Source organism: Papio anubis, chromosome 6 (assembly GCF_008728515.1).
Source record: "Papio anubis isolate 15944 chromosome 6, Panubis1.0, whole genome shotgun sequence".
NCBI lineage: Eukaryota > Metazoa > Chordata > Mammalia > Primates > Cercopithecidae > Papio > Papio anubis.
Genome location: NC_044981.1, coordinates 63,175,172 through 63,201,552, shown reverse-complemented (window position 1 = coordinate 63,201,552; position 26,381 = coordinate 63,175,172). Strand labels below are relative to the sequence as shown.

General features: G+C 37.9%; 1 long non-coding RNA gene across 1 annotated transcript; it reads right to left on the bottom strand.

The window, feature by feature from the left end:
* Positions 1 to 206: 206 nt before the first annotated feature.
* On the bottom strand, positions 207 to 26,143 carry LOC116275301. Its single transcript, XR_004184312.1, has 3 exons — positions 26,028 to 26,143; positions 21,116 to 21,242; positions 207 to 685 (listed from the first exon to the last, which is right to left on the bottom strand). It is a non-coding gene; the product is annotated as an uncharacterized LOC116275301 (long non-coding RNA).
* Positions 26,144 to 26,381: the final 238 nt, after the last annotated feature.

Here is a 26,381-nt window from a genome sequence, read left to right as displayed (position 1 = left end):
AAATACAAAAAATTAGCCAGGCATGGTGGCATGAACCAGTAATCCCAGCTACTTGGTATGCTGAAGCAGGAGAATTGCTTGAACTCAGGAAGTGAAGGTTGCAGTGAGCTGAGATTGAGCCATTGTACACCAGCCTTGGTGACAGAGCAAGACTCCATCTAGGAAAAAAAAAAAAAAAAAAAAAAAGAAAGCAAAAGAAAAAAAGAAACTACTATAAACACAAACTGGAAAACCTAGAAGAGATGGAAAAATCCTAATACACCCTTACAAGACAGCCAGGAAGCAACTGATTACCTAAAAGATAGTTTTAAAGTCATAGTTGTTCAGAAAAATGAATAAATTTAAAATAAATAAATAAATAAAAAACATTTGAAACTATTGCCCATTTCTGAGAGATGGAAATTACATACATAAAACCCATTATTCTTATTTATTTTTCTCATGTTTTAAAAGAATAATAAATTCTCTTCTAAAAATGTAGGTCCACATATTCTCATAAAATCATACATATAATTTTGATGAGCAGTTTTATCTACAAGAGGCTACAAATTATTAATAGTTAGAAGATTTTCAGACTAACATATAATAATTGTAAATAGTCTTGTTTTCAAATGTTCTTTTTTTCTTTTTCTTGTTTTCAAAATGTTCTCATTGATGGTTTTCCTCAAGAACAAATAATCTCCCCCTGGAAAAATATAACATGATTAGGAATTGAATGTAGACATTTCAAGTATAAAACAGTATTAAAAAGTAAAAGCATACTTAGAGGATAGATAGATAGATAGATAGATAGATAGGCAGATAGATAGATATTAATGGAAGGAAGGTCAACTATCTGTCTAGAAATCTGAAAATATTTTATTTAAATATTAATACAAAATCAATTTTACATTTTCTCTACTATTTGCTTTTTAAAATTTTCTTATAATAATTATACAAACGCAATGTATCACAAAGTGCCACAGAGCTCCATCATTTACTGAGTATGCCACCACTGAATAAAGATGAGAAGCAGCGCTGTCTTCTGGTTTTAGGGTCAGTTGACTGACTCTAAAGGAAACAGAAGATAGATGGCTTCTAAAGTAATATAACTTGGCATGAATTAAAACTGATTCTACCTGATTAAAAAGGCAGGTATGAAAGTACTAACTATTGGGGTCCGTGCCGGGGGTGGTGGAGAATGAACAGACACAAAAGACAAAGACAAACAGAGAACATGGCGGCCACACTCAGAGCCTCCGCCTCACTTTATTTATACTCCATAAACCCCATGTCAGCAGAAAGAACATGATGCAAAACAAACTTTCTTTACCCAGATGTAACCTTCTACTCAGTTCCTTGTCTCTATGCTCTTCCTTATCTGCCCGCCTTCTTGGCGCCTATGGGAGTTCATTAAAAGTTCAATTGGAGATACTGTCCTTGAGCCCTATCTATTTTCAGCAATACTGTTTTCAAAGGCCCCTGCAACTAACTGTAGAGACATGTGAACAAAAGTGTTTGGGATAGAAAATCCCTATATGGATGTAGAAAAGCCAAGTTCTGCAACTTTAGTTTGCCTATTACTGGAGGATTTTAAAACAATTTTTGTCCTGGGTCTCAAATTAACATTGCTACTTGTTCTATATTATACAATAATATAATCATTATTTTATAGTTCATATGTTGGCTTTATAACATATAATAACTGTAAATGCTTTCCTACATTGAAATTTAGTTTTCCCAACTCCATATTATGGTAAATAAGTTCTCTACTGCATATTTGAGAAGACGAAAGTTTAGAGAAGCTAATCAAGTTGTTCTTTATGTCAGGTTTTTCTCACAATCCATATACAATACATTAGCAAAGACTGTCAACTTGTCTAATAATTAGCCACTTTTTACTACTTCTACCACTATGCTATGATCTAAACCATTAGCTTTTACTGACTAGAGTTTAGACTATTGTAATACTTGCTAATCAGTTTCCTTGCCCTAAGACCTTTTCTCTTTCTCCTGTGCTCACACATTCTACTCTTTTTATGATAGTGCCATGGACTGAATGTTTATGTCCCTCCAAAATTTATGTTGAAACCCTAATCCTCAGTGCTATGGTACTTGGAGATGAGATCTTTAGGATGTCATAAGCTTTAGATTAAGTCAGGAGGGTGAGCTTCTCCTAATCAAATTAATGCCCTTTTAAAAAGAATAAGAGACGTGAGCTAGTTCTCTGTCCACCATGTGAGGACACAGTGAAAAGGTGCTGTTTGTAAACCAGGAAGAGGGTACTCTTTAACAAAATAACCATGCTGGTTCCAGGATCTCAAATTTCCAGCCACCAAAAGTCTAAAAAATAAATGTTTGTTCTTAAAGCCACCCAGCTCAAAATTATAATATCAACTGACTAAGATAAGTAGCCAGTGTGATCTTTTAAAAACTGTCAGTCAGGGCCGGGCACAGTGGCTCACAGCTGTAATTCCAGCACTTTGGGAGGCCAAGGAGGGTGGATCACAAGGTCAGGAGTTTGAGACCACCCTGGCCAACATACTGAAATCGTATCTCTACTAAAAATATAAAAATTAACTGAATGTGGTGGCACACTCCTGTAGTCCCAGCTACTCAGGAGACTGAGGCAGAAGAATCGCTTGAATCAGGAGGCAGAGGTTGCAGTGAGCTGAGACCACACCACTGAACTCCAGCCTGAATGATAGAATGAGACTCCGTTTCAAAACAACAACAACAAAAACACTGTCAGTCAGATAAAAGTAGCAGTTAAATCCCAAATCTAAAGTGCTTATTATGGTCCAAAGGCCCAAATGATCTGATTCTTGGTTTCCTCCATAACTTCACCTTCTGTCTCCCTAGCTTGTTGTATAATAACCTCGCATGCTTCCTTGCTATACTTCCCTCCTGTTCTCTGTCACTTCCTTTCTGCAGCTACTAAAATGTCCGTACAACCTACACTGGCTATCTAATACTCTCAATCGCTTATTCTTCTTAATAATAGTGTTACCATCTGAAATGCTTGTGTTTGTTTTTAGATTCTTACTTCTCTATCATGCCATAGAGAATAAAGAACTCAATGTGTTGTATTTATTGCAGCACTCTCAGCTCTTAAACTAGTGCCTGAAATCCTGTTATTGCTTAATGAATATTTGTTGAATGAATAAAAAGTTCACTGAGCTCAGTTATCAAGTCTCAGAGCTTACATTTGATACTGAATTTCTCTGATTTCTAACCATATAAAATACTGAATTTAATTTCCCCCATATGTCTAAATAGTTCACTAATATGTGTTTGATGCAACTGATCTCTGAGAGGTGTAGAATAATTGTACAAATTTCATCAGATTTTAGACAAGAAATTTGTAATATAGGGGATGTTTTAAGTAGCTCCAGATGGTTAAATTCAACTGTTCCTAATATGACAAGCCACAAGGAAATCTTCTAACTCACAATACTATAAACCAAAAGTAGTTGAAAAGAGCAAAATAACAATATAAGTTGAAAAAAATCATTTAATATTTTAAAACCACTTAATTGTGTCAATAATTTGGATCGATTATCTCTACAATTAATGTTGATTGGTTCCTGATTGTTAGTAAAGATTTACTCTAAATAGCCTGCTAATAAAAACTCAGCTTAGTGAATTCATGAGTTACTCTAAATCAATTTCTATGTCCACCTTTGAACTTCCAAAATTTCCCCCATAACTGTTATCAATCCAGCTGTTAGCTGGATCATGCTGAGGATTCATTTGTGAAATCTTCTGTGCTATTATAAGATTGAAATTGGGTTCAAAAACTACCTACCAGGTACTATGCTTATTACCTGGGTGGCAAGATCATCTGTAAACCAAATCCCCATAACACACAATTTACCTATATAACAAACATGCACATGTACCCTTGAAGCTAAAATAAAAGTTTTAAAAAATGAGGTTCATTAGCACAAAATATTCACTCCTAAATAATTCAATGGTTTCAATATGGTTTTAGGCTAATATTAGAATTAGATATTTATTGAACCTCTTCTTATATGGAAGAACAATATATAATAAGAAGAATATATAAAATAATATATATTTATGAATATGCTCATTATTAGTTGAATTCAAAATACCAAGACAGCAATTGTCAGTGGTAAATTATTTCAAAATAACAGAGTATTAAAATACTGTCTTATGTATATTCAGACATTTGTAAATTTTTGAAAAACATTATTTTATTTTTTTTTCCTCTGATTAGAGAAATGGGTAAAATGTTAGAAGGCAGCCAACTTGCTGCAATAGAAAGAACAAATTACAGTAACAAAACGGACTTTATGTATTAGTGTAGTCCACAATTCTCTTAAATTCTGATGAAATTCAGTTTTTCATGCACTGACACTGATGGATTATTGTTATTTTTAGACCCAGTGCTGCAACAACAAGTCGCCAGTGTTAGAAGTGCGCTGGCTAATATGGTGATGGTTACAGCTTTGATTGAGATTACTCCTGTCACAGGTCAGGCAGAGCAGTAGACTGGGTCATACTGTCCTGGCAGCTGGTCTTTTTCTTGCCCTTGTATCTTAGAGAAATATGAACCTGTTCAGCCCATACAGCATTGTGGTGGTAATCATTTCTAATGGAGTGTGGAAACAAGATGTTGTAGAAATATATATATCATTTTATCCTGGTAATATATCTTCTTTCTATAGAGCAAACAATGTCCTACTTAACAAGAATGGCCACATTCATCTTGATCTGCCTGGGTGTTAAACTTTTCATGGTTGCTGTACTGATTTTTTTAAACAAAAAGCAGTAGAATGCTTAAACATGTTAGAATACAAACCAACAAAGGATTTATATATATATATAAGAATTAAATGGCATAGTTCTTTCTTTTTTGTTTGTTTTTCAGGATGAGTGCCCAATCACTCAAACAACAAATGCTTTTGTTATGTTTGTTTTGTCTGGATTTTTAAAGACAGCTAAATAATAATACCTGTAGTTAGGGGAGAAAAGTGCAAAAAAAAAAAAAAAAAAAAGCTATTAAAATGCTATCTTCAAAATTTAACTTACAAGTATTACAATTGTTTTTTACTTGTTCAGACTAAAAAAGAGGCAACCAGACAGATGGTAAATGTAATCTAATCCTGTGGCAGAGAAGGATGGCTGCATACTCAATATCCATTCTGTTTATCTTCCTTAGTAACAGCATAACAACGTTATTTCAGGATGGGAAAACAACAACAACAAACTTTTGCAGCTTTCCTTGCCACTAGGAGTGAATGAAATGTAAATGGAAAGTAATACTTCTGAGAACAATTTTTGAAAAGGGCCCTAATTTAGCTAGAAAGTTGCTTATTTCCCTGAATATTTGTCTTATTCCTACTTCCTTGGCACCAGAAGTTATGTCTGGTTCCTCCGCAAGCGTCTTGTGACAGTGACGTGACCTCAGGTAGAAAAAATCATAGACTAAGAACGGCTGAGTAGAAAGGAATCACCATGGATTGACTTCCTCTGGATTTCTTTATGAGAGAGAAAGTATAATAACCTGTGTAAGTCACTGTTTTTAATGACTATCTTACTACCAAAAGGATTTCATTTCTGCATGAGACAACTCCAGACTGTGAGAGGGAAGTTATTCTTCTCATATCCACTCTATGGAAATTGTAGCATTGCCCAATTAGCATTATAGTTTTTTCCAGAGAATTGTTCAGAGCCACCATAACTAGAGAGATCATGTTGTTAAGTAGACGAATGGCTTCCACATGTCCTGCTCCACCAGTCATCATTCCCTACCTTCTCCTTGTAGATAGTTGTATGTTAATAATCTGTACGTTTGTTCAGTAACTCCTTGCCCCAGTTGAATTTATATAACATGATTAAATTTCATTGAGGCCAATGTTGTAAAATAATTCACAAACTCTCTTCTACATGTGACAATTATGAATTAAATGGAAATTTTTCTGTGAACTAAAATATCTGCTTTCTTTGAGATAAGGAATAAAAACAAGGCCAAAGATCACATATTGAGAGGGACAGCTGGACAAAGCAAACTGAAATGTTTGGTTCCAAATCAATTATCCTGGTTCTTGCAGATTCCATTTGCTTTGTCTGTCTTAATTAGTAAGCACTAAATAGCAGGATTTTATACATTATCCTGTTTCTGTGATTGGATGTGTGTCTTTGGGATAATTATCACCTAATCCTGAAATATATTTTGCATATTTGGTAACAGAAATTTTATATTAGAAAATATGTAGACTCAAAAATTTTTGAGCATGCCTGGCAAAGTTACAGTGGCAGCAGTTTTTTAATAATATCCCTAAATCATCTCACCAAATATAGCATAAAAATGAATAAAACAACAAAAATTATCACAGCCAACATACACCGTAAAACCAAGTGACAAAGTGACTCCACGAGTCCCAAAATACATGCAGGTAGGGCCAAATCACTGACAGCAACAATATCTGGAAAGTATAGTAAGACAAATCTGATGGCCTAACCATAAACTTAATGAAAAACATCCAAAATCTTACTAAGACTGTTGTCAAAGACTTCCAAAAGACACAAAAGTAGCTTAAGCAAATGAGAATGCCTATATCATATTTGAATAAGAAACTTCAATATCATAACGATGTCATTCCTTCCCAAGTTAATTTAATGCAAAAAATGACAATACCATTAAGTTTTTGCTTTTATTTATTTGTCTGATTGTTTTGCCTGAGTTAGACAAGTTCATTATAACAATCAGTTTGAAGATTAAGCAAGCAAGAATGACCACAAGAGGCATAAAATGGAACAGCAATGAATGGGGCAATTGTTACCAGATGTTCAAACAAATTATAAAACCTCAATAATTAAAATAAATGTGATATTGCTGCATAAATAAACAACAGGACCAACAGTACAAATAACATACAAACCAAGTCATATGTGGAAATGGAATATGCAATGAAATTAGCCTCTTTAATTTGTAGGATAAATTATTAAAATTCTTATTAAAGTGAATTCAATACAAATAATTTTAACAGAAAAAAATGTAACTGGACCCTTTTCTCACAATCTATGCAAAAATTATTCAAATTGATCAAAGATTTACATCTAAAAATCTAAAATATTCAAGTCATAAAACATGGATAAAATTAAAACTTGGGAATGGGGCAAATTTTTTCTACTAATAATTTAAAATCCAGACCCAGCAACAGAAAGATGGAGAAATTTGACTGTAACCTAAAAAACTTATGGAGATCTATGGACACCACAGGCAAATTTTATTTGCAATTCTTAGTGAAGACTAAATGTAGATGTTCCTAATATATAAAGAAATTCTAAAAATGGAGAATGAAAAGCCTAAAACATGATGGGAAAACAGGTAAATAATGTGAAGAGTGTCCACCAGGGGAAAAAATGCAAATTTTCTTTACCATAAAAAAGGAAATTCAGCTTCACTTAGAGTAATGCAAATTAAAACTATACTGAAGAAAGCATTTTCCATTTTACAGATAGGCAAATCCAAAAGTTTGACTCCATATTTACCTATTGAGACTGTGAGAAAACAAGTTGTTTTACAAATTGCTGGAGTATAAAATAGTTTAATCGGGGGAAAGTTTGACAATATCTAGTAAAACTACATATACATGTATTTTTTTTTTTTTTTAATTTGGCAATAGCACTGCTAAGAATCTATTCCAAAGATATACTAAAAACAATCCCAAAAGACAAATGTATAATTTATAAGTACAAAAAAATAGAAAAAAACAATAGGGAATTAATTAAATATATTACAGAACATCTATACAATGTCATATTATACAGCTCAAGGAAAGAAGGGGAATAAATTTAAGTAGTTCTGTGGAACAATTTCAGATTATATTCAGGGAAATTAGGTAGAAAAGTGTTCAAATTAGGTTTCCATTTATTTAAGAAAAGCAGGAGTAAAACATAAAAATATACAGTTAGCTTCCAGTTTTATTTCGTCTCTGAAATATAGTAATTGTCTTTTCAAAAAGTTTCTTCAGGTTTAAAATTATGTAAATTATTTCTGCAGATTTAAAGTTACAGCTGCAAAACAAGATTTGGAGGTGTTTTTTCATTTTTGTCCTAGCCAGCCTTTTTCCTCTCTTCCTAAGTTTGATGATAATTGTTTTTGTTTCATGTTTCTGTGGTTCACCCTTCATTGAGTTTAATTACAAGCACTTGTGTGTGTATGTATATATGTTTGTGTGTATGTATATGTATGTGTGTTGTATAAGTGTTTGTACATATATTATGCTTGATTTATAACCATAAAGAAAATAATTTATAAAAATTACTTTAAAACACAGCATTATACTGCATATGATAGTGGAAAGTACCCTAAAAAATGATAAAGGCAAAATTAAAATAAAGTAATTAATATGACCCATCCCTAGACAAATGTCTCTCTATCTATGAGATAATTAAACTAAAAATCAAGTTATCTGTCCCCAACATGTAATAGTGAATCTGGCATAGTATAACAATTACAGACACTTTCAATTCCAAAGAAGAAGAGCAAAGAAAGAAAGGAATTGCCAGCTGTATTAGTCAAGTTTCTCCAGAGAAACTAAATGAACAGCATATGTGTGTGTGTGGCTGTGTGTGTGTGTGGCGGGGGGGGGGATTATTTTGACTTAGATCAAAATAGAGAAAATGTAAATATATATATATTATTCCTACAAAATTAGAAAATTGGGCGAAAGAAGAAACAATGTTTTTTAAGAGTTGGAAAACAGTAGTGAACGTTGATTCTTGAGAGATAGGAAATATATTAACTAAAGGCCATAGTCTTCTAGTTTTCTAGAAAACTAGCATCCAAGCTATTACCTATCAGTCAATACGACAAATGCTCCTTCTAGCAACCCCACATTATCCCCCTTACCCCAAGATCTTTCTTCTGTTTGATCTCTCCCACCTTAGATTCCCACGCCGCCCCTAAGCCTGCTCGAAGAAGCCCTGAAAAAATATCATTCATCATCCCTCTATACCACCCCCCGAATTTTCACCACCCTAACATTTCACTATTTTTTCTCATTTTGTTTTAATTGTTAACATAAAAAGACAGGAATGTAACATCCTCTGAGCAGGCGGCGCCATGGTCAAGCCATCATGACCCCTGTTACCCACACGTACACATCCAGAAGGTCTCCTGGAGCCAGAAAGTCTGGGATCACAGGAAAACCACAAAAGAAGAAAAACTGCTAGTTCCTGTTGTAGCGGATTAGCCAACCTTGCGACATTCTATCATTGTAACAGGCTCTACCCTAACTATCAATCAACCACGTGACACTGTGCTCTGTAACCTTGTGATAATGTACCTTATGACATGCTTCCCCTGCCAGCAATAAACGGCTCCTAACTGTAACTTTCCAGTGCTTACCCCTAACCTATAAAACTAGCTCCAACCCCATCACCCTCTGCTGACTTCCTTTTCAGACTCAGCCCACTGGCACCCGGTGAATAAGCAGCCTTGTTGCTCACACTGAGCCTGTTCAGGTTGTCTCTTTAATTAGACGCTCGCACAACATTTGGTGCCGAAAGCCTGGGATAGGGGAACTCCTCCGGGAGACCTCTCCCCTATCCTCCCCGTGCCCACGTTCTCCTGTGCAAGAGACTTCCTTTGACCTCAGGACCTCAGACCAGCCCCGCGAGCACTCCGGCCTCTGTCTGTGCATCGGGTAAGCTGCCTCTGTCTCTCCTCATCTCTCCCTCTCTTTTTCTCTTTTCAAAATTGAGACAAGGAACCTTCCTCTTATCCGTGTTTCGGAAATCCAACATTGGTCACGGACTCTTCTTGGGAAGACAGTCTTCCCTCAGTGTTTGGTCAATGCCAGGGATGCCTGCTTTGGCCATTTGCCAGCCACACAACCCGGGACCTCCACTGGGGATGCCCACTGAGGATCCTAGTGGTTGCTCTTTTCCTTGTCTCTTTCTTTCCCCCCAAATCTTTCCTTGTTCTATCATGGGCAATCTTCTGCCCTCCATCCCTCCTTCGTCTCCTCTGGCTTGTGTCCTCAAAAACCTCAAACCTCTTCAGCTTGTGCCCAATCTAAATGCTAAACATCTAGTTTTTTTTCTGTAACGTGTCCTGACCCCAATATAAGTTAGACAATGGCTCTCAGTGACCAGAAAACGCACTTTCAATTTCTCTATTTTGTGGGACTTAGATAACTTCTATGGCAAAATAGGCAAATGGTCTGATGTACCCTACATCCAGGCGTTTTTTTTTACACTACGACCTCTCCCTAGTCTATGCTCCCAATGTAATCCATCCCAAATTTTCCTTATTTCTTTTCCGTCTACGCCTTCTTCTTCCACTGGCGATGCTGACTACTCTTTGTCTGTTGACCCCTCTGATCTTTCTCCCCACCACCACCTATCCGAACCTGCTCCCAGTTCTCCCACAGAACCTATTTCTACACAGAACCCACCACCTTATGTCCCTCCCATTACCACCGTTCCTCACATCCAGTCTGGCTTACAGTTTGGGCCTGTGGCCAACCCCCAGGCCCCTGCCTAGCAATTTCCCCTTCCAGAGGTGGCAGGAACCGAAGGAATAGTTCGGGTTCAGGTCCCTTTCTCCCTGTTCGACCTTTCCCAAATTAGCCAACATCTAGGCTCTTTCCCATCTGACCCCACCAAATGTATACAAGAATTCCAATACTTAACCCAGTCCTATAATCTTACTTGGGTTGACTTAAACGTCATCGTCACCTCTACTCTCACTCCTGAGGAGCAAGAGCGGGTTTGGACCCTAGCTCAATCTTATGCTGATAACCGCCTGTGCCTTCAGCCTGGCCTCCAAGAAGATTCTAGGGCAGTACCTCGTGAAGACTCTGGATGGACTTACCAGGCCCAAGACCACGGCATAGCCAGCCGGGACTACATGATCTCTTGCCTCCTTCAAGGACTTCAGAAGGCTGCATGTAAAGCTGTCAATTATGACAAAAACAAAAACAAAAAACAAACAAACAAAAAAACAAAAAAAAACCCCACTCAGAACAAAGATAAAAATCCAGCTCAGTATATGGCCACTCTCAGGCAATATACAGCACTAGACCCTGAAGGGTCAGAAGGCCCTTTTATTCTTAACATGCATTTTATTACCCAGTCAGCTCCTGACAGTAGAAAGAAGCTTCAAAAATTAGAATCTGGCTCTCAAACCCCACAACAGGAATTAATCAACCTCGCCTTCAAGGTGTTCAATAATAGGGAAGAGGCTGACCCGCGACAGCGCATTTCAGAACTACAGATGCTTGCCTCTGCCATAAGACAAACCCCAGCTGCACTACCTACCTGCAAGAACTTCAAGGTGCCCAAACGCAGCATCTAACAGCCCTTCCAGGACCTTGCTTCAAGCACCAAAAACCTGGCCACTGGGCTAAGGAATGCCTGCAGCCTGGGATTCCTCCTAACCCGTGCCCCGCCTGTGCGGACCCTCACTGGAAGTGGGACTGTCTGACTCTCATGGCCACTTCTGGAGCTCCTGGAGCTCAAACCCAAAGCTCCCCTACCGACTCCTTCCCAGATCTCCTTGGCTTGGCAGCTGAAGACTGACGCTGCCCGAGAGTCTGGGAGACCCCCTAGACCACTGGGAATGGTGAGCTTCGGTTAACTCTTATGGTGGAGGGTAAGTCTGTCCCATTCTTAATCAATACAGGGACTACCCACTCCACCTTACCTTCTTTTCAAGGGCCAGTTTCCCTTGCCCCAACAACTATTGTGGATACTGACAGCCAAGCTTCTAAACGCCTTAAAACTCCCCAACTCTCGTGTCAAATCAGGCAACACTCCTTTTTACACTCCTTCCTAGCTATCCTCACCTGCCTAGTCCCCTTATTAGGCAGAGATATTTTAACTAAATTATCTGCCTCCATGACTATTCCTGGACTACAACCACATCTCATAGCTACCCTTTTATCCAGTTCCAACCCTTCCTCCAACCTCCCCTTTCATCCCTAAAGTATAGGATACCTCCATTCCTTCCCTTGCACCTGACCATTCACCCCTTATCATCCCATTAACACAAAACCAACCCTATCCTGCTCAACACCACTACCCCATAAAGGGCCTAAAGCCTGTTATTACCCGTTCAGTGCAGCATGGCCTCTTAGTTCCTACCGACTCCCCTTACAACTCTCCTATCCTCCCTGTTCAAAAACCAAATAAGTGGTACAGGCTAGTCCAAGACCGTCATCTCATTAATCAGATTGTCCTCCCCATCCATCATGTTGTACCAAACCCTTATACTCTCCTATCTTCAATACCCTTTTCCACAATTCACTATTCTGTTATTGACCTCAAAGATGCCTTCTTTACCATCCCCTTACATCCCTCTTCCCAGCCCCTTTTCACCTTTACTGGGATTGACTCTGACACCCACCAGTCCCAACAACCCACCTGGACCCTTTTATCCCAAGGTTTCAGAAATAGCCCACACCACTTTAGCCAGGCCCTCTCCCATGACCTGCTTTCTTTTCATCTGTCTGTTTCCCATCTCATTCAATACGTGGATGACCTTCTTTGCAGCCCCTTTTACCAATATTCCATCAAGACATTATCCTGCTTCTTCAACATCTCTACTCAAAGGAGTACAGAGTATCCCCCTCCAAAGCTCAAATTTCTTCCCCTAGCATTACCTATTTTGATATAATCCTCCATCAACATACACGTTCACTTCTGGCAGACCATATTCAGCTAATCTCCCAAACTCCAATCCCCACGACCAAACAGCAACTCCTCTCCTTCTTAGGCATTGTTGGATACTTCTGCCTTTGGATACCAGGTTTTGCCATCCTAACCAAACCACTCCATAAACTCACAAAAGGAAATTTAGCTGAACCCATAGATCCTAACTCCTTCCCTTGCCCCTCCTTTTACTCTCTAAAAAAGGCCCTAGATAGCCCCCACTCCAGCACCCCTCGACTCCTCTCAACCCTTTTTCCTTCACACAACAGAAACGCAGGGCTGCACTATAGGTATTCTTACTCAGGGACAAGGCCTGCAACCAGTAACCTGTTTCATCTTATAGTCCTGGATTAGCCATCATGTCTGCACACCGCAGCGGCAGAAGCCCTTATACTCTTAGAGTCTCTCAAAATCACAGGCTATGCCTCACTCACCCTTTATAACTCTTACAATCTCCGAGACTTCGTTTCCTCTTCACACATAAAACACATACTCTCAGTCCCCTGCCTCCTCCAGCTCTATTCACACTTTATCAAAAATCCCATGGTAACCATTGCCTTTGGACTGGACTTCAACCCAGCCTCTCGCTTAATACCCACTACAAATCCCAATCCACACAACTCTATTTCCTTAATCCACATAGCCTCCTCTCCTTTTCCCCATATTTCCCTTTTCCCTATCCCTGACCCAGGCCACATTTGGTTTACTGACAGCAGTTCTTCAAAAACCAATTGATCATCACCAGGTAAAGCTGGCTATGCTGTTGTGTCTCACTCATCTATCATTGAAACTGCCATACTCTCCCCATCTGCAACTTCTCAACAAGCTAAATTAATAGCACTAGCTTGTGCCCTAACTCTTACCAAGGACTGCATGTGAATATTGATTCCAAATCCAAATACGCCTTCCACGTTCTCCACCACCATGCTGTCATCTAGGCAGAAAGAGGTTTCCTCACTACACATAGGTTCTCTATTATCAACGCCCCCTTCATAAAAGCCCTCCTTTAAGCTTCCCTCCTCCCAGCCAAAGCCAGAGTAATGCACTGCAAAGGATGCCAAAAACCTCTGACCCCATTGCCCCAGGAAATACCTATGTCGATAAAACAGTCAAAAAAGCAGCCAACTCCCCAGTATCTGCTCCCAGTGGCCGATATTTCTCCTTCTCATCTATCACTCCTACCTACTGCCCTTCCGAAACCTTAACCTACCAGTCACTTCCCACTCAAGGCAACTATTTTTTAGATCATGGAAAGCTCCTTCTCTCTGCCTCTCAAGCTTACTCTATTCTCTCGTCCTTTCATGACCACTTCCATACACAATATAAACCTTTATTCTGCCTTTTAGAATCTCTCATTTCTTTTCCAGCCTGGAAATCCATCATTAAAACAATCACCTCTCAGTGTGCTATATGCCAGTCTACTACCCCCCAGGGCTTTCCCAAACCTCCTCCTTTCCCTACGTGTCAAGCACGAGGGTTCACCCCTGCAAAACATGGGCAAATTGACTTTACTCATATGCCCCATGTCCAGAAACTCAAATACCTCCTGGTTTGGGTCGACACCTTCACTGGATGGGTTCGGGCTTTTCCCACGAGGTCTAAAAAGTCCACTGCAGTTATTTTGTCTCTTTTAACCGACATAATCCCCTGGTTTGGTCTCCCTATTTCCATATAGTCTGATAACAGTCTGGCCTTCATTCGTCAGCCCTTGGTATCCGATGGAATGTTCATGCTCCCTATCACCCTCAGCCCTCTGGAAAAGTAGAAAAAGCCAACGGCCTTTAAAAAGCATACCACACTAAACTTACCCTCCAGCTTAAGAAAGACTGGACCACTCTTCCACCCCTTGCACTCCTCTGAATTTGAGCCACATCCCGGGAACCCACCGGGTACAGTCCATTTAAACTCTTATAGGGTTGTACCTTTCTTCTTGGGCCCAACCTAATTCCAAACAGCAAACACCAGTGATTATCTTCCTGCCCTTCAACAGGTTAGACATAAAATCCGCCAAGCTGCCAACTCCCTTTTACCTACTCCAGATACCCAGCCATATGAAGACACCCTAGCTGGACTGTCAGTTCTCATAACCCCTAAAAATCTACAACCTCTGTGGACAGGACCCTACCTGGTCATCTATAGTACTCCAACTGTGGTCTGTCTACAGAATCCTCCCCACTGGATTCATCACTCCAGGATAAAACTGTGCCCATCCGATGACCAACCTAGCTCCCCTGCCTCCTCCTGGAAGTTGCTCCCCCACTTCCCTTAAACTTACCCGCATTCCTGTAAAAGAACAATAACCCTGTATACCTTTTATTTACAATAGGCCTTTACACAGTCACCCCACTATTTAAACTCTGTCTACTTATGCCCTTAATCACCATTCTAACCTACTTCTAAATGCCCTGCTTTTGTCTATACTGCCCGTTCACACTTCTCCTGCAGACGATTGTAGCTGATTCCTTATGGTGTCACCCTCAAGCTGCCACTCTTAACTCTTAGAGTGGATAGATGACCTTCTGCGGCAAAGTACTCTCCAATTCTTCCATCCCGATGAAGTTCTTTTCTTTTCTTTAATACTTACTCTTTGTCTTACTCCCGTTCTCCTGCCACCCTTTACCCCTCCCTAATTATCTCCAGCATACCATCAACCTCACCCACTCCCCCCTCACCATCTCCAATTCTTCCTATGCATTTCCCTCTCTTCCTCCTACTACATAGCTGTCCCTGCCCTGCCAGCCGACTGGGCAACCTCCCCCTTCTCCCTACACCTCTGAACCTCTTTCAGTGACCCCCAACTTTACCCTCCCGAATAATTTCTTTACTTCCTAGAAAAATTCAGCAAAAACTCCCCTTATATCTCATACCAACAAACTGCTGCTCTCCTTTGTACCTAGCTACGAAATCTATCTCCCTATGTCAATTCCACACCTCCTATTCTTGGACCCCTGACTACACAAGCAGCTATCCCCATTGATGCCCCCTTATGCATCTCCGCACAATTGCCTATTGGAATTCCTTTGGGTTACTTCCCATCTTCCTTATGTTCCTTTACTCTTTACCTCCTAGGCCCTGCCACCCACATTAACCAAAATGTTGGAGCATTCCAGCTTCGTATTACAGAAAAGCTCTCCCTCATCACTAACACTCTTAAAGACAGCAGTAGCAACTTCTGCCTAGGAAGGCATTTCCCCTGCCTTTCGCTGCATCCTTGGCTACCCTTCCCCTGTTCAATGGATTTCCCTCCAAGGCCTTCTTCCTGCTTGCTTATACATAGTCTTATAAATAACAGTGAATGGCTACTTACAGATACCAAATTCTTTCTTTTACATCATGAAAACAGAACCTCTCCCTCTACACATTTAGCCTACCAAACCCCACTACAACCTCTAACAGCCCCTGCCCTTGCTGGATCCCTAGGGCTCTGCGTGCAGGACTCTGCTTCCAGAACACACTCTCATCTTTTTACTCTCCACTTCCAGTTCTGCCTGCCTCAAGGACTCTGTTTTTCTCTGTGGCTCTTCCACCTACATATGCCTTCCTGCCAATTGGACAGGCACCTGCACTTTAATCTTCCTTACTCCCAAGATCCAGTTTGCAAATGGAAGCAAACAGCTCCCCATTCCCCTCATAACTCCAACATGACAATAAATAAATAAATAAATAAATAAATAAATAAATAAATAAATAAAAATTTTAAAAAAGTCATCCCTTTCATTCCTTTACTTGTAGGATTAGGAGTTTCAACCACTGCAATTGGAACAGGAGTAGCAGGCCTTACAACTTCCATCAACACATTTTGCAGTCTTTCCAGTGACTTCGATATCCTTACTGATATAACTCAAATGCTTTCTGTCCTCCACGCCCAGGTCGTTTCCTTAGACACAGCTGTCCTGCAAAATCACCAAGGTCTCGATCTGGTTACTGCTGACAAAGGAGGACTCTGCCTATTCTTAAATGAAGAATGTTGCTTTTACTTAAATCAATCAGGCCTTATATATGACAACATTAAAAAACTTAAAGACAGAGCCCAGAATCTCGCTAATCAGGCAAATAATTATACTGACCCTATCTGGCCATCCTCTAGCTTAGCTTCATGGCTCGTTCCACTGACAGGCCCCTTTGAACTCATCCTTCTCCTCTTCTTATTTGGACATTGTCTTTTCGGACTCATCTCTCAGTTCATACAAAATGACATCCAAGCTATTACCTATCAGTCAATACGACAAATGCTCCTTCTAGTAACCCCACATTATCCCGCTTACCCCAAGATCTTTCTTCTGTTTGATCTCTCCCACCTTAGATTCCCATACCGCCCCAAGCCTGCTCAAAGAAGCCCTGAAAAAATATCATTCATCATCACTCTATACCACCCCCGAATTTTCACCACCCTAACATTTCACTATTTTTTCTCATTTTGTTTTAATTGTTAACATAAAAAGACAGGAATGTAACATCCTCTGAGCAGGCGGCGCCATGGTCAAGCCATCATGACCCCTGTTACCCACACGTACACATCCAGAAGGTCTCCTGGAGCCAGAAAGTCTGGGATCACAGGAAAACCACAAAAGAAGAAAAACTGCTAGTTCCTGTTGTAGCGGATTAGCCAACCTTGCGACATTCTATCATTGTAACAGGCTCTACCCTAACTATCAATCAACCACGTGACACTGTGCTCTGTAACCTTGTGATAATGTACCTTATGACATGCTTCCCCTGCCAGCAATAAACGGCTCCTAACTGTAACTTTCCAGTGCTTACCCCTAACCTATAAAACTAGCTCCAACCCCATCACCCTCTGCTGACTTCCTTTTCAGACTCAGCCCACTCGCACCTGGGTGAATAGACAGCCTTGTTGCTCACACTGAGCCTGTTCAGGTTGTCTCCCCAATTAGACGCACACATTAACAATAACAGATTAACAATAAAACACGTACAGATTAATTTAATATAAATTTTAAATGGCATGGGAGCTTTCAAAGACCCAAATAAACAGGGGAAAGTATGTATTTTTATTATTAGGTTTGATGAAGAGTGTGTATGTAGAAGTATGATTAGAAAAAACAGGTACAATCTAATGGTAATAAACTGGGGGGTGGCAGGGGAACATAGCAAGGCCTGTCTGTTCAGATTCTTCTCTGCCTTTGTGCCTTCCTGTCCTTTCCTCTAGGTATAGGGAGCATCACTCTGAAAGGATGGTCTTATGTCCTACTTTAGAGGAAAGGCAGATAATTATTTTATGGCCTGCTTTAGGGGAGGGAGAACAGTGGGAGAATGTCAGAGAGACCTTTCTGCTTCTGCTGTTTTTGCAAATGCCAAGGTGCTATATTTTCTGGTAGCATATCCTGAACCCCATCACAAACTCATTTTATGAGGCCAGCATTACCCTGATACCAAAATCATAAAAACACATACAAAGAGATAACTATTATAGAGCCCAATATCGTTCATAAACATAAATTTTAAAAGTCTTTAAAAATATTAGCAAATTCAATTATTAATATGTAAAATAATGGTGAAACTGCCTTTGCAAAGTTATAAACGAGGAAATTATGACAGTGAAAGAAATCAGACCTAACCAACTCTATCTTGCTTCTAACCCTCAAGCTGTCGTTGTTCATTCCTAACAGTACGCTGAACTATCGTGGGGAAGGAATTTAGTTCATGGTTTGACTCTGAAACAAAATTGATAATAGCCCTTTCCCCGAAAAGACCCCCTTCTTGCCTGGGGTCCAGTCTGCCTTTGCAGGACTAACAAATTAGCTACAAGATTGGAAATTACAATTTAGGGGAAATGCAGCCTCTGGTTCCAAGAGTCTGAACCTCCCCAAATTGCTCCTGGGGGATAATATCACTATTGTAAAACCTAAGATCATTGCTTGAGATATTTTGCAGACCCTGCACTGGATGGATTGGCTGACACCAACCAGACCAGTAATCTAGCCCAACCAGTTCTGCCATCACACCCAGGAACAGAAGACATTAAGAAAACCTAACTTCAACCCACTATGATTCCATTTCCAACCTGACTAATCAGCACTCAACACTTCCCAAGGCCCTACCCATCAAATTAGCTTTAAAAACTCTGATCCCTGAATGCTTGTGGAGACTGATTTGAGTAATAATAAAACTCTGGTCTACCACACAACTGGCTCTGTGTGAGTTACTCTTTCTCCATTGCAGTTCACCTGTCTTGATAAATCGGTTCTGTCTAGGCAGCAGGCAAGGTGAATCCATAGGGCGGTTACAATAGTATATTATAAATAAAGCAAGACTGGCTTAACCTTCAAAAATTAATCAATGCAAGTCATTGTACTAACAAAATAAAGCAAAATAACCATATAATTATTTTTTTTAGCTACAAAATAATTATTGATAAAAATCCCACATCCAGCAATGATATGTACTCTTTCATTTGCAACCTGGAAGTATAAAGAGATGGCCTCAACCTGATAAAGGGAATCTACAAAAAAATCCTATGGCAATATTACATTTAGTATGAAAGACTAAATATTTTTTCTCTATAGTTGGTGAAAAGAGAAAGAATATTTATCCTCATCACTTCTATTCAACATTAGATTAGTGATTCTAAACAGTGAAATAAGTCAAGAAAAGTATATTTAAAGCGTTTTGTAATACATGAAGTTAAACTTACTACTCATAGACCACCTGGCAATTTTCATGGAAAGCCCTAAGAAACCTACAAAAATAATGACTAGAATTTATAAACAAAAATTAAAATTCTATGACCCTCAAACTTCTGAATGGACTTAGTCCTCAGCCAGGGGGTCTTTTAAAATGGAATCTGCAAGACTGGTTCAGGCCATGACTTGGACATGCTTCATTTTACCTCTCTGGCATTAACATCAACACAGACTTTAATTCTGATAAGAAACATTTTACAACCTATTCTCTCTAAAGCATGCTACCTGGAGTCTTCATCTGCATGATAAAACTGTGGTCTCCACGAAAATCTTATCACAACCCAGAAATTCCTTTCTATTGATTTCATGTCTTTGGATAAACTCAACTAATTGTCAACCAGAAAATTTTAAAATCTAAATAATAAGTTGTAAGCTCCACCCCCTTCAAGTTGTTCTGCGTTTCTGGGTCAAACCAATGTATTTCTTCAATTCATTTGATTGAAGTCTCATGACTCCCTAAAATGTACATAACCAAGTGGTATTCTGACCAGCATGAGCACATGTTCTCAGGACCTCCTAAGGGCTGTGTCATGGGCCATGGTCACTCGTATTTGGCTCAGAATAAATCTCTTCAAATATTTTACAGAGTTTGACTCTCTTCATCGACAAATTAATAAATTTAGACTCATCTTAGGATACAAAGTAGTGCTAAAACTCACTGCATGTTTATAAGCTATCAGCAAACTATTTGAAAATGAAAAATTAAAATAACATGGAAAATAGGATCCTAAGTCACGTCACAGTTAGGAATATATTCACCAAAACATATGCATAACCTGTACAATTTAAAAATCCACGCTATTGCTTAACTAAACTAAAAATCTATCATATAATTAAATCTCAGAACTCTGTCTTTTAGTTTACCCGAGTCCCTGGGCTATAACATTCATATGTGCCTTATCCAACTGCCCACGCAACACTACCACTTAGGTAAGACAGGAAAGATTCAAGATCTGCAGTTGGGTAATTACTGTTCTGCCTCTGTGAGGTAAACTTTGTTAAAGTCTCTTTCCCTGGGCAGTTGCCTTTTGTCAAAGAGAATAAACCCTCCATATTTTTATATGACTATTATTCCCTTTTCTCTTCCAGGCACATAGCAATGTTTATTGACTCCTGACTGTGAGAATGTGGTAAGGTACCTGGAGGCAAAACTTGCAATAGAATATGGTCCCTGAAGTTATGCATTTCAAAAGATTTTCACTCTGAAAAGTAGTCTAAACCAAGCCACCAGCAGCCTATTTTATTGATTATCTTTTATTAAAATTAAAGTCATTGAATGTCCTGTGGAAAAAAATCTTACACTTTGAATTGAATAGTTATTTTACTTTGCAGTAGTCAATAATTAATGCATATATATACATATATATGTGTGTGTTTATACATTTGATAAATACTAAACATAAAAAGTAAAATTTTATGAAAATGTATGCATTTTTCTCTTAATTGCAGAGGTAGTTGCATGATTGAACACTTCTTATTTTTAGAATGAGACAGGAATTAGAATAAAATCTAGTCTGCAAGCACTGAGAGTCTGTAATGATGGTTAATTTTGTGTTAATGTTGCTGAGCCACGGTGCACAGATATGTGATCAAGCATTATTCTGGATATTTCCATGAGAATGTGTTTGGATGGCATGGACATTGAAATTGATGGACCTTGAATAAAGCAGATTGCCCTCCATAATGTGGGTGGGCCTTATCTAATCAGTTGACAGACTGAATAGAGCAAAATGACTTACCTCCTCTGAGCAAGAAGAAGCCTGTTAGCAGAGAGGCTTCAGACTTAAGCTGCAACACTGGTTGTTTCCTGGACCTCCAGCCTGATGACCTCTGAACTTGAACTACAGATTTTGGATTTGCCAGCTTCTGTAATCATGTGAGACATTTCCCTAAATCAATCTCTCTGTCTGTCTCTCTCATATATGTATGGAATTTGTATTATGTCATAATATGTCACGACATATATACATCATATGTTGTTTCTTTTTAGGTAGAAACACTATTATGGAGTCCTTGTTCAAATTACTCAATCCTTCAAACTTTATTTATATTATAATCATAAGTCAGAAAAGTTGTCAATAAAATTATTTTTATGTTCTGTTAGATGACAACTTTATAGCTCTTCTTTCAAATTTCTTGCAACCAAGAATTAGGTACAACTATAATTTTACAGGGATTTTTAACATTTTCATCACACTTATTCCCTTTCTACTATCTGAGAAAAATGCCAAAAATATATGTTGATCTTAGAAAATGACTAGTACATATAACTTATACACATTCACTTAAAAACATTTTAAACTTTTCTTTTAATTTAATTTAATTTTATTTTAAGTTCCAAGATACATGTGAGGGATGTGCATGTTTATTACATAGGTAAACATGTGCCATGGAGATTTGCTGCACCTATCAACCCATCACCTAGGTATTAAGCTAGCATGCATTAGCTATTTATTCGGATGCTCTCCCTTCCCCGGCCCTCCTCTGACAGGCCCCAGTGTGTGCTATTCCCACCCTGTGTCCTTGTGTTCTCTTTGTTCAGTGCCCACTTTTAAGTGAGAGCATGTGGTGTTAGGTTTTCTGCTCCTGTGTTAGTTTCCTGAGGATAATGGTTTCCAGCTTCATCCATATCCCTGCAAAGGATATGATCTCATTGCTTTTTACAGTTACATATTATTCCAAGGTGTATGTGCACTCCATTTTATTTATCCCGCTTATCATTGATGGGCATTGTGAATAGTGCTGCCAGGAACATACACATGCATACATCTTTATAAAAGAATGATTTATATTCCTTTGGGTATATACACAGTAATGGGATTGCTGGGTCAAGTGGTATTTCTAGTTCTAGATCTTTGAGGAATCATCATGCTGTCTTCCACAATGATTGAACTAATTAACACTCCCACCAATAGTGTAAAAGCACTCCTGTTTCTCCACAGTCTACCTGCATCTGTTGTTCCTTGACTTTTTAGTAATCACCATTCCGACTGACGAGAGATGATATCTCACTGTGGTTTTGCTTTGCATTTCTCTGATGATCGGTGATATTGTGCTTTTTTTCATATTTCTTGGCCACATAAATGTCTTCTTTTAAGAAGTGCCTGTTTATGTTTTTTGCCCACTTTTTAATTTTTTTTCTTGTAAATTTGTTTAAGTTTCTTGTAGTTTCTGGATATTAGACCTTGGTCTGATGGATAGGTTGCAAAAATTATCTCCCATTTTGTTGGTTATCTCTTCACTGTGATGAGAGCTTCTTTTTGTCAGGCCTCTGAGCCTAAGCTAAACCATCATATCCCCTGTGACCTGCACATATACATCCAGACGGCCTGAAGCAAGTGAAGAATCACAAAAGAAGTGAAAATTTCCGGTTTCTGCCTTAACTGATAACATTCCACCTTTGTGATTTGCTCCTGCCCCACCTTAACTGAGCTATTAACCTTGTGAAATTCCTTCTCCTGGCCCAGAACCTCCCCAACTAAGCTCCTTGTGACCCTTGCCCCTGCCTGCAAGAGAAAATCCCCTTTGAGTGTAATTTTCCACTACCCACCCAAATCCTATAAAATGGCCCCACATCTATCTCCCTTCACTGACTTTTTTTGGACTCAGCCCGCCTGCACCCAGGTGAAATAAACAGCTTTATTGCTCACACAAAGCCTGTTTGGTGGTCTCTTCACACGGGCGTGTGTGAATTACCACACCCAGCCACTTTTTTTCTTTTTTAGGATCTTGTTTTTTAATTATTATTATTTTTTCCTGTTGACTGAATGAATTCTCTTCTCTGCATTTACTTTGTCCTGTCTCTCCTTCCTCTTGCCATTCTCTGCTGCATAAGTGGTCTAAAATAATTTATATTAGCCTGGGATTCCTTAAAGAAAGCAGAGAAGACAGTGGACTCCTTTTTGGGGAGAAATCCACTTTCCATTCTGGAACCCCAAAAGTATAAATGGACAAGTTTCTCTCAGATTTAAACTTCTTATTTTTGTACTATATTGCCTGATTGTTTGACTAAAATAGTTATTACAACAGTGGCTGCTCTTGGGTGTTCAAGATAATAAAGGTCATGAATTAGATACTTAGATAACTATTTTTATAACAAAGTGCACTATGTGGCCTAGGTTCTATGGTATCTCTTTTTGGAGATCTAGGAATCAGTGTGGGCTTTTCCCACAGCTTAGAGGTCCAATTAAAAATAGAAACTAAATTAAAGCCTACCATTATGAATGAAATTGGTCTTTACATAAAATCCTGTGGTAGATTTGTCTAATTTTATGTTTGACGTGGCATCCATTTTTAATCTCCCTCCAACATACCATAATTTCTCTTCATACTTTGAGATGTATATTTAGCTATCTGAATTTCACATAACAGTTGTTCCATTAGTGTGCAAATTTGGGGGCTATCTAGCTGACAATTTCCCAGAATAATGAAACAGGTTATCAAGAAATTGAGTCTAAAATAGGAGAAAAAATGGGAGGACTTATGAATGTGTGAGATTTACTTTTACCTTCATGTCTAAAATATCTATGTGTTTATGTGTTTTATGTATGTCTTACTGCCAAAAATACATTGAAAAGCTGTAATTATTTGGCTTAAAGAAAAAGTACTTAAATATTTTTTTCAGAAAATATAGAGACTTTAGGGCATGATGCTTTTTCCAATTCACATGACTTAAGTAAATCTTTAATAAACAAGTTGGTTTTATAATTTTTGGATAAATAAAATTAGAAATGTCTTCAGAATTGCCACATACATTATTTTTAGATATATTGGTCAAGTAGTTGTATATTTATCTCTGCTAAATATTATAAAGTGTCAAAATTTGGCATGGGGATTATAAATCTATAAATGCAGCCCAAAAGATAATTATCATTCTTTATTTATTTTTTTATAAATAAGGCATCCAATATTGTTGATTTAATGAAAACAGCTAAATTCTGAGTTACTGGCAAAAAATAAAACACCTGACATTCACAAGCTATAAAAGTGGATAAGAGGCAAGCAAATTTAAGTAATTACTATCATAGTTTTCATAGGTGCTCTAGATAAGCTATTAAAAAAATCAGGCAAATGCAATGAAATAAGTTCTGAATAAACATACAATTTAGAATCTAAAGAGATATTAAATTAAATAATAGGTATTTATTAAATATCTAAGTAATTTCCAATTTTTTAACAATTTATATAAAATATATTTTTTAAAAAATTGTGTTCTTATTTAAAGAAAAAATGGCCAGGTATGGTGGCTCATGCCTGTAATCCCAGCACTTTGGGAGGCTGAGGCGGGCAAATCACCTGAGCTCAGGATATTGAGACCAGCCTGGTCAACATGGTGAAAACCCATCTCTACTAAAAAATAGAAAAGTTAGTTGGTCATAGTTGCTTACACCTGTAGTCTCAGCTACGAGAGAGGCTGAGGCAGGAGTATCACTCAAACTTGGGAGGCAGAGGTTGCAGAGAGCCGAGATGGTACCACTGTACTCCAGCCTGGGTGACTGGGTAATACTCTGTCTCAATTTAAAAAAAAAAAAAGAAAAGAAAAGAAAAAAAAGTTTATCTTACTTGAAGGTCCTTTAAAGGTCATTTATAGAACAGTATAAATGGAACCAGTAAATAAGAGAGATGTAAAAAAAAAAAGTTGGAAATATAATGAAGTATTTGGGGGTAAGAATTTTCAAAAGAAAAATAATTTTATATAAGGAAGAATCTTGCATGGCAAATTTTGTTCTAAAATAAAATTACTAATTATTTAGAAAACAGGGGGATTCACGATAAAATTGGCAATTCAAGCATGTTTTGAAAGATTTGTTTATGTTGTAATGAGGTTTGTAAGTAGAGGATTCATGGGGGAAAAAGACTATATAATCTAGTTGGCTATAATGTAAGAAAATTATTTATAATAGTTTAGAGATTGGGCTTTGACATTAAAATTACACCAATACACTAATGAATTGGTAAGGACAATAAAATTTTCTTAAGATATTGATTTACCTTTAATAAGTGTAAAAGAGATTCTAATTTCTTTAATCCAAAAGTTCAACTTTTTATTGCATCTCATTGTTTTCAGCTTTCTCTCCCTTTTAAGAAGTCCCGAGATAATAGTTCTCTTTCAAATTTTTGGTCAGTTCCTATATTTTTTTTTTCTCAGCTTCTAACTGTTGTTGTGGCCTCATACTGAAAATGTTTTATCCTAAAGGTCTAAAGGAAATGTTTTCTTCTTATATAAAATTCTGTGATCATGAATTTAGTTCATTCTATAAAACTGAAAACTTTTACTTGTAACCTAGGACACAATCTTTCTATACCTAACTAATACAAGTAACATTTTCATTAGCTTTGATCTGCAGGTTATCTAAATTGATTGCCAATAGAGAAAAGCAATTACACTGCAGGATTTTTTTTTTTTTTTTTGACTTTTGATAACTGGTCTAAAAGACAGATTTTATGTTTTATCAAAATAATTTCTATGCCATTGTTAATAAGTTTTTATTTACTTAGGAAAACTGAGATAAAAATTTTTCTAAAATTAAGGTTATTACATCCACGTAACTTTCTTGTACCTGTGCTGACTAGTTACAGGACTTTGACTCCTGGGTCTAAAAAGGACAAGTCCTACTAAATCTTAAGCACTGACTGTATTTAAAGACTCACCTCTATATCCAGGAGAAGATGACAATCAAAATAAACTGCACTTATGAGACAGGAGGCCAGAAATTAAAAGTATTCAACTCCTCTAGGGACAGGGACAATTGCAGAAGAGGTGGGTATGTGAGATTTTAAGGGCTGATCTTGAGAGATAAAATTAGGTCAGAGTTTCTCCATAAATTAAACATTAACATCAAAGGCACATTGATGCAAGACGAGCATCTGGGTCCCTGTGTCAAATTGACAAGATTTTCTTGGAGCATTAACCCACTTGTTAATAAATAATTATAAAAGATCATAAAAAGGTTTACATAACTTAAAATTTAACAGATTGTTTATAAGGTTTGGGAGACAGATTTA